The sequence below is a fragment of the Rhineura floridana genome, chromosome 12 (assembly GCF_030035675.1).
Source record: "Rhineura floridana isolate rRhiFlo1 chromosome 12, rRhiFlo1.hap2, whole genome shotgun sequence".
In the NCBI taxonomy this organism is placed as follows: domain Eukaryota; kingdom Metazoa; phylum Chordata; class Lepidosauria; order Squamata; family Rhineuridae; genus Rhineura; species Rhineura floridana.
In genome coordinates, this window is record NC_084491.1 from 536886 (window position 1) to 547211 (window position 10326).

The window sequence follows — 10326 nt, forward strand, 5'->3', positions numbered from 1 at the left end:
AGGGGAGAGCGCTCGACCGGGCAAGGCTACCCTGTAGGAACAGATTCACAGCTGTTTTTGTCACTGGAAACTCAATGCTTTGGCATGGAGTGCTTTTTACCAGCTTACATTGTGTGCCAGCTGTAAGCCTCTCTGGCCTCGGCTATCCATCTAGGTCAGGCTGTCATAACTATATATTTGGGGCTCTCTCTGTAAACTGCCAGTAGAGTAGAATGTGGCTGCCAAGTGACCGGCTATGGCTGGACGTTATCGTGTGACACCTTTGTTATGTCCGATGCTCAGGCTCTCCTCTGTTTCTGGGGGGGGGGGTGACTAAAGGCTTTTTATGGCTGAGGACGGGGTACTTGAAGGACTGTTGTCTCCACATGTACCTCCCGATGCCAGTGGGCTCTGGTCTGAAGGGGGAGGCCAAGGGGGCTGCCGTGGTTGAGGAGGAGCCCATCCGCCGGTTCATGTGGAACCTGCCTTTTGGCAAAAGGCCTTTTTAAATCTCACTGATCTATTCAAGCTGGTCGTGTGGTTTTGTGGCCTTTTAGTTACATTTTTACATTAAATACATTTGTCATCAAAGAGCAAATACTGATTACTGGCTGGAGAACATCAGTATAAGGGTAAAAATGTAATAGGCTTTGGAAATTAGCTGTTCTTGCAGAAAAGGCTAGTGAAATGCAGAAAGGCTGTGCCGTAGCCTCTGATGGTGCACAGAAATACATCTGCATACAATGACTAGTCTGAACTGAAACCATTAAGGGACTGGAATGGAGCTGAGCCGATGGAGTGGGTTACCCCCACTTACCCCAAATGGCACTGAGTCCCACCGATGGCCAAGCGGAGCTGATCTCTTACTGCACTTTCCCATCTTCTTGCCATGATCACCTCAGCCCTTGAAAAAAATATTTGAGGGATGGGTAGAGCTGCTTTAATCCCGCTTTGAAGATAGAGCCGATTTCCTGACCTACCATCAGGGTTAGAAGAGCACAGCTGAACGCTCCAAAAACGATCAAACACACTTGAGCGACCATCTGAATGAGCAGTTTAATTGCATAGCTGAAAAGCTGGCCTTGTTCCATGCAACATCCTGGTGTCTGCCAGCGTAGCATGTTCCAATCTCTAAACTGCAGCCTGTAATTACATAATCCCTCTAATTCCTCTGCTGCCCCTGGCAGGCTGTTTGGAGATGGAAACTGGTGAGTTGGTTGATACTGGGGAGCACTCTGCAAACACCCACGCTGGCCATGAGAATTGCCCACCCTGCAGGCAACTGTGGATGCTTCTTTCCCAGACAAGCTCCTTGGCGTTTCATCTGGGGGTAGCGAGGACCGTATCTCTGTGCTGAAGAATACCACATGCTAATGCTTTGCTCTTGGGGAAGAGGCAGCAACAGGCAGTTGAAGTACAGCTGAACTGAAGGACTGTAAGATGGGTGTGATATAAGCAGAGCCCCTGCAGCAGCTGCATCAGGTCAAAGGGTCTCATCCAGCACATTTTCACAGTGGCCAGCCAGGTGCCAGAACTGACCACAGCAGCATTCTCCCTGCAGATGCTCCGCAGCCATTCGCCCTTGTCTGCTGCTGAAGCGACTCCAAGGTGGATCTCTTGCAATGTCCTGTTTCCAATAGCAACCAGCCAGATTTTCTGACAGTTCCTCAGCAGGGCTTGCCAGTGATGGCCTTCTTGTGCTTGAACCCCTAAAAGTCATTGCTGTCTGGGCTCCCTCTGATGGCCTCAGTAATGACAGCTGATGGCAGAAAAGTCCAGCACCCTGTCCTCACAGTGGCCAAGCAGGACCCGAGTGCAAAGAACACTCCCCCCTCCGGCAGCTTCCAGCAACTGAGGCAGCTCATAGCCACTGATAGGCGAGATTCATGGAGGAAAATGCTAATATTGTAATATTGTCCATCGGAGTTGGTGGCTGTCCCTGCCTCCTCTGGGAGTAAGTTCCACAGCTTAACTCTGCGCTGCGTGAAGAAGAACTTCCTGTTGTCTGTCCTGAATCTTCCATCATTCAGCTTCATTGGATGTCCAGGCGTTCTAGTGTTATGAGAGAGGGAGAAAAACTTGCCTCTACTCACATTCTCTGTGCCATGCATCATTTTATGCACCTCTATCATGTTGCCTCTGACCCGCCTTTTCTCTGAATGAAAAAGCCCCCAATGGGGACAGAGGAAGCCGCCTTAGGCTGAGTCAGATGATTGGTCTATCTAGCTCAGCATCCCCTACACTGACGGCAGCAGCAGCTCTCCCGGGTCTTAGGCAGGAGCCTCTCAGCCCTACTTGGGGACGCCAGGGGTTGACCCTGGGACCTTCTGCCTGCAAGGCAGACGCTCTGCCTTGAGCTACGCCTCCCCCTACGACCTTTCCACATGCAGGAGTTGCTCGTGCCCTTAATCATCTTGGCTGCCAGTTTCCTCCAGCTCTGCAATATCCTTTTTCAGGTGAGGTGACTAGAACTGTACACAGGATTCCAAATGTGGCCACTGTGTAGAATTGTATAATGGCATTATATTGGCAGTTCTATTTTTAATTTGTTTCCCACCCTGCGCTCCTACTGGGAGGAAGGGCAGGATATACATCTAATAAATAAATATCCCTCCCTCCTTTGCATGGAATTTGCCTTTTTCACAGCTGCTGCACACTGCGGCAACATCTTCCTATCCACTACAGCTCCAAGGTCTCATCCTTGGTCAGTCACTGGCCATTTAGGCCCCTTGAGCGTATATGTGAAACTGAGGTTGTTTTGCTCCAGTATGCATAAGGTTACACTTGCTCACATCAAATTGTATTTGACATTTTATTGCCTTTCACTCAGTTTGGAGAAGTCCTTTTGAAATGGGAGGCGGTCCTGGGTGCATAGTTATGTTGGGAGGATTTGGGGGGCCTTCAACACAGGTTCTTCCTGGGGCATGGTGACTGGTTCCAATCGCCCCTTCCCTAAGACCAGGCCAATTCCCTGGGTGAGGCATATGTTAACTGCTTGGGTGTCGAACCAGTGTGGAGTTAGGGTGCCAGACTAGGCTCACATCCCCTCAGTCATTTTCAGCCTAACCTGCCTCACAGGGTTGTTGGAAGCATGAAAGGGATCAAGAGGAACAGTGAGTTGGTTAGATTTTATTTAACAAAATTTATAAGAACATAAGAAGAGCCTGCTGGATCAGGCCAGTGGCCCATCTAGTCCAGCATCTTGTTCTCACAGTGGCCAACCAGGTGCCTGGGGGAAGCCCGCAAGCAGGACCCGAGTGCAAGAACACTCTCCCCTCCTGAGGCTTCCGGCAACTGGTTTTCAGAAGCATGCTGCCTCTGACTAGGGTGGCACAGCACAGCCATCACGGCTAGTAGCCATTGATAGCCCTGTCCTCCATGAATTTGTCTAATCTTCTTTTAAAGCCGTCCAAGCTGGTGGCCATTACTGCATCTTGTGGGAGCAAATTCCATAGTTTAACTATGCGCTGAGTAAAGAAGTACTTCCTTTTGTCTGTCCTGAATCTTCCAACATTCAGCTTCTTTGAATGTCCACGAGTTCTAGTATTATGAGAGAGGGAGAAGAACTTTTCTCTATCCACTTTCTCAATTCCATGCATAATTTTATACACTTTTATCATGTCTCCTCTGACCCGCCTTTTCTCTAAACTAAAAAGCCCCAAATGCTGCAACCTTTGCTCGTAAGGGAGTCGCTCCATCCCCTTGATCATTCTGGTTGCCCTCTTCTGAACCTTTTCCAACTCTATAATATCCTTTTTGAGATGAGGCGACCAGAACTGTACACAGTATTCCAAATGCGGCCGCACCATAGATTTATACAACGGCATTATGATATCGGCTGTTTTATTTTCAATACCTTTCCTAATTATCGCTAGCATGGAATTTGCCTTTTTCACAGCTGCCGCACACTGGGTCGACATTTTCATCGTGCTGTCCACTACAACCCCGAGGTCTCTCTCCTGGTCGGTCACCGCCAGTTCAGACCCCATGAGCGTATATGTGAAATTAAGATTTTTTGCTCCAATATGCATAATTTTACACTTGTTTATATTGAATTGCATTTGCCATTTTTCCACCCATTCACTCAGTTTGGAGAGGTCTTTTTGGAGCTCTTCGCAATCCCTTTTTGTTTTAACAACCCTGAACAATTTAGTGTCGTCAGCAAACTTGGCCACTTCACTGCTCACTCCTAATTCTAGGTCATTAATGAACAAGTTGAAAAGTACAGGTCCCAATACCGATCCTTGAGGGACTCCACTTTCTACAGCCCTCCATTGGGAGAACTGTCCGTTTATTCCTACTCTCTGCTTTCTGCTTCTTAACCAATTTCTTATCCACAAGAGGACTTCTCCTCTTATTCCATGACTGCTAAGCTTCCTCAGAAGCCTTTGGTGAGGTACCTTGTCAAACGCTTTTTGAAAGTCTAAGTACACTATGTCCACTGGATCACCTCTATCTATATGCTTGTTGACACTCTCAAAGAATTCTAATAGGTTACTGAGACAGGACCCTTGCAGAAGCCATGCTGGCTCTGCTTCAGCAAGGCTTGTTCTTCTATGTGCTTAGTTAATCTAGCTTTAATCATACTTTCTACCAGTTTTCCAGGGACAGAAGTTAAGCTAACTGGCCTGTAATTTCCGGGATCCCCTCTGGATCCCTTTTTGAAGATTGGCGTTACATTTGCCACTTTCCAGTCCTCAGGCACGGAGGAGGACCCAAGGGACAAGTTACATATTTTAGTTAGCAGATCAGCAATTTCACATTTGAGTTCTTTGAGAACTCTCGGGTGGATGCCATCCGGGCCCAGTGATCTGTCAGTTTTTATATTGTCCATTAAGCTTAGAACTTCCTCTCTCGTTACCACTATTTGTCTCAGTTCCTCAGAATCCCTTCCTGCAAATGTTAGTTCAGGTTCAGGGATCTGCCCTATATCTTCCACTGTGAAGACAGATGCAAAGAATTCATTTAGCTTCTGTGCAATCTCCTTATCGTTCTTTAGTACACCTTTGACTTCCTTATCATCCAAGGGTCCAATTGTCTCCCTAGATGGTCTCCTGCTTTGAATGTATTTATAGAATTTTTTGTTGTTGGTTTTTATGTTCTTAGCAATGTGCTCCTCAAATTCTTTTTTAGCATCCCTTATTGTCTTCTTGCATTTCTTTTGCCAGAGTTTGTGTTCCTTTTTATTTTCTTCATTTGGACAAGACTTCCATTTTCTGAAGGAAGACTTTTTGCCTCTAAGAGCTTCCTTGACTTTGCTCGTTAACCATTCTGGCATCTTCTTGGCCCTGGCGGTACCTTTTCTGATCTGCGGTATGCACTCCAGTTGAGCTTCTAATATAGTGTTTTTAAACAACTTCCAAGCATTTTTGAGTGATGTGACCCTCTGGACTTTGTTTTTCAGCTTTCTTTTTACCAATCCCCTCATTTTTGTGAAGATTCCTCTTTTGAAGTCAAATGTGACCGTGTTGGATTTTCTTGGCAATTGGCCAGTTACATGTATGTTTAATTTAATAGCACTGTGGTCACTGCTCCCAGTCGGTTCAACAACACTTACATCTCGCACCAGGTCCCGGTCCCCACTGAGGATTAAGTCCAGGGTTGCCGTCCCTCTGGTCAGTTCCATGACCAACTGGTCTAGGGTATAGTCATTTAGAATATCTAGAAACTTTGCTTCTTTGTCATGACTGGAACACATATGCAGCCAGTCTATGTCCGGGTAGTTGAAGTCACCCATTACTACCACATTTCCTAGTTTGGATTCTTCCTCAATTTCATATCTCATCGCAAGGTCACCCTGAGCATTTTGATCAGGGGGACGATAGATCGTTCCCAGTATTAAGTCCCTCCTGGGGCATGGTATCACCACCCACAACGATTCTGTGGAGGAGTCTGCCTCTTTTGGGGTTTCGAGCTTGCTGGATTCAATGCCTTCTTTCACGTATAGAGCGACTCCGCCACCAATACGTCCTTCCCTGTCCTTCCGATATAGTTTATATCCAGGGATAACCGTATCCCACTGGTTTTCTCCATTCCACCAGGTCTCCGTTATGCTCACTATATCAATGCTCTTCTCTAAGACCAAGCACTCCAGTTCTCCCATCTTGGTTCGGAGGCTCCTAGCATTAGTGTACAGGCACTTATAAGCAGTGTCTCTCTTCAAGTGTCTTTGGCACTTGTGGTTAGGCCTGTGGTAATTTTGCTCTTCTGAATTTATATCCTGTGTCCCTGCTTTCACAATGCCTACTTCTAGGCCTACCCCTTTTAAAATTTCATCATTTCTTTGGTTTTTATCCCAGGGGGGAGGTTTATTCCGAACCGGACCTTTCTCAGCTCCTGTCGGGTTTCCCCCCTCAGTCAGTTTAAAAGCTGCTCTGCCACCTTTTTAATTTTAAGTGCCAGCAGTCTGGTTCCATTCTGGTTCAAGTGGAGCCCGTCCCTTTTGTACAGGCCCGGCTTGTCCCAAAATGTTCCCCAGTGCCTAACAAATCCAAACCCTTCCACCCGACACCATCGTCTCATCCACGCATTGAGACTGCGAAGCTGGGCCTGTCTGGCTGGTCCTGCGCGTGGAACCGGTAGCATTTCAGAGAAAGCCACCTTGGAGGTCCTGGCTTTCAGCATCCTACCTAGCAACCTAAATTTTGCTTCCAGGACCTCACGGCTGCATTTCCCCATGTCGTTGGTGCCAACGTGCACCACGACCACTGACTCCTTCCCAGCACTGTCTACCAAACTATCTAAACGACGGGCGATATCCGCAACCTTCGCACCAGGCAGGCAAAACACCGTGCGGTCTACACACCCATCACACACCCCACTGTCTATGTTCCTAATGATCGAATCACCCACTACAAGGATCCCTCCACGCCCTGGAGATATATCCTCGGCACGAGAGGATAGCTGCTCATCCCCCAAGGAATGGGTCCCTTCTAAGGGATCGTTTCCCTCTTCCTCAGCTGGATGCTCTCCTTCCCCGAGACCATCGTTGTCCATGATAGCAGGAGAGCTATCATCATTGGAGTGGGACACAGCTATAACGTCCCTGAAGGCCTCCTCCACACACCTCTCTGCCTCTCTCAGCTTTTCCAGGTCCGCCACCTTGGCCTCAAGGAAATTAGATTTTATTTAACAAAATTTATATACCACTTGCATATAAAGATCTAAGAATTTTACAAAAAGATAATTTCACTAGTATCATGGTGAAAATGCCAATCCGGCTGGTTTACAAAGCTCTGAGACCTGAGACTCTGCAGAGGAGGAAATGTATGTAACAAGGCACTTTTGGAAATCTGAAGTTTGTACTGAAGGTGTTGGCCGTCTTGTGTTGCTCTGGAGTAGGGGTGGATGAGAGGATCGGGTAGACGCTGCACTGGGCCCCCTCGGAGGTCCAGAGAGGTCCAGGCCACTTCCAGCTTTTGAGGCTCCTAGTCATGACAAAAACATTTTAAACTCTTTTTAATGTGACAAAATCTAGATCAGTTAACAAAACAAATTGTGTCTTAATAGTGCCTTTTACCAAATCATCTCTTATTTGCTTAAATTGTCAGCTGTAAGCTGAGAGTGTATATTACACTTTGGTCCAATGCACATAAAAAAAGTTGTGAAACTTAACAAGTGTCTAAGGTTGAGGCTCCCTCTGAGCATAAGGTCAAATGGACCTCCCCCCCACACACACACTTTGGCCTTGCAGTGCACTGCTGCTGCTGCACGTTAGCACCGTTGTGACCAGCACGGGAGTTCTGATTGGATGGCACCTTCTCAAGAGCACACCTGAGGCCTCCCTTTCTGGCTGGTTTGTTGGTCACAGCAGCTGCTGCGCTTGTACAGACGTCACAGGATCACTTTGAATATGCCAGAGCAATCCACTTAATAACTAATCGCCTGTCTTGAACACTAGATCAAAGCGGTATAGCTATAAATGTACATTCTGCTCTGCTTAGTGGTGGATGTGGCCAAGATGATTTTTATAGTGTGTGTGCGCAGTTGGCAAAACAATCTATTTTACCCGGGAGGGAAGAGTGAGTGAATGATGCAGCACTTTCAGAGGATATTTGTAAGATTTTGTTAAAAGAGGATTAATATGCCACAATTGTACTTTGTTTATACACATCCTATCATGGCTAAAGGTTTCCTCTCCTCTTACAAAGCTTGTCTTGTTTAGCTTGCAAAAGAATATAAATAACTTTGTTAGCAATTTATTTTTTAACAAAATTTATACAGTATACTGCTTGATTGTGAAAAGCCCTCAGCGATTTACAAAAGCATGAACATTATCCATAAAAACAGTAGTTACTTTAAACAAGTAATTAAAACATTTTAAATGATTAAAAACAATAGTAGGTTAAAAACTAAAATATATCAGCATTTATGTGTCTGTGGCTTGTCTAAACAAAAACATTTTAAACAGGTGCCGAAACAGTGAAGGCCCCTGCCTGATGTCAGTAGGTGGGGAGTGTGATGCGTCCTTCCCTGGCTCTCCCTGTCAGGTTCCTACCTGCTCGTGGTTACTGCCTGTCTCTAGGCACCACCAGGGACTCCACCAGTCTGGACCGCACTCTCTTATGGTTTACCTATCCGCTCTAGCACAGATCTCAACAGATCCCCCTGCTAGGCAACCACCAGTAACGTCCCAATACTAGTATTCCCAGAGACTCTGAATACTGGTATTGTTATTCTCTTCACCGCTGCCACCATTTGTTACAGTTCCCCTTCAGCCTTGGTCATTACCTTACCCTCCCTTCTGGTCTGTGAAACCCCAGCCAAGGATCAGGCCTTTGGTAAACCAAATTAAGTATTTATTACAGATAACAAAGCTAACAAGATTAACAAGATTTCTTCTTAAGGCACATAAGCATATGGTTTTACTCAATACTAATCCGAACTCCACCTCCCTCCTGGTAAACAACTCTCTAAACCCCACCAAGCAATCCACTCTTTCTCTTCTCCCCCCAGATTCCACAATTTACCACCTCACATTTCCCAGATTTACCTGTCATCCTTTCATTTATACTGTCAGCCATTTTAAACATTCAGCCAATCATCAAGCATTCTATTGCCCATTCACTCCCCCTCCTCTTTCACTACTTACCATGTATACTCTAAACAACCAGCACTTACCATATATACACTAATATATAGGAACATCACAGGGAGTTCCAAAGCATGGGTGCTGCCATACTAACAGAACAATGTAACAGTGCCAGCTCTGCAGATTGAAATGACTGAGTGGGCATAATCCTGCGGGTAAACTGGTTCTAAGCTGAAAAGAGCTTTATATACCACCTTGAACTTGGCCCAGTAACAAATTGGCAACCAGTGCCGCTCTCTGAGCAGAGGCGTTTTACAGTATGCTGGTAGGGTCTCACTCCTGTCAGCAACCGTGCGTCAGCATTCTGCACTAACTGCTGTTTCCAGATCAAGCACAAGGGAAGCGCCACCAAGAATGCGCTGCTGTGGTCAAGCTCTCCTGGTCCATACCAGGTGCCGCTGGTGAAAGGCGCTTTATTTGCCTTGAAGAGAGCTTAGCAGAGGGAAGGTACCCTGGGCCTGAAGCATTAGGAGGAGTCTCTCCACCCCTTGATTTTGCAGAGATGGCCCAGGTTGGCCCATTTTCTGAAACAGGTGGCAGGCGCTGCTCCCACTTTCATGGTGCGGAAAGGAAGGTTCCCTGAAATATGCAAAAGAGCACAGCATTTGAAATCATTTCATCCTGTAACCTTGACTCCTGAAAGCCTGATCCAGAGCCCAGCAGAGTAATGTTTCCACCCCATGGGAGCTGTTGAATGCTGGGGGGGGGGGGTTGCCTGGCCACTGTTTTTCTCCCCCCCCTCAATTCTTTAAATCAGGATAGATGTGCAATTTAGACAGGAGAGATGAAGAAGAAAACTTTTCCCCCCATTATAAGCCACCAGAGATCTCTTGCACACTATTTATCTATATGAAATAAACTCCAAAAGGTTTGGTGTTCTTTGGCACCGTTGTTTTAAAACAGGGATTGGCCGTTGATTTTATGTACTGCAGGAGTACACGGCAACTAGAAAATGCAAATACACTGAACAAAATTACTTCTTCATTTTTAAAGGCACACGGTGTGAGCCCTGGAGGGATGCATCAGAACATTAACCACAAGCTACAGAAACATGGTGTTTTCCTGGCATGTGTGTGGACGCAAGAGCACAGCATCCTCTCTGGGCCCCAGTGCCCTTGCTCTGCTTAGCCGAGGTCTGTTGCCCAAGTGTCAGGCCTGGGAGCACGGGGGGGGGGCTCCCTGGGAAGGAGGGGTGGGGCCAAAAGGCATGCTGGAGCATAGGCGGGGCAGTGGGGGTTTTTTTTTGGGTTGAGCAA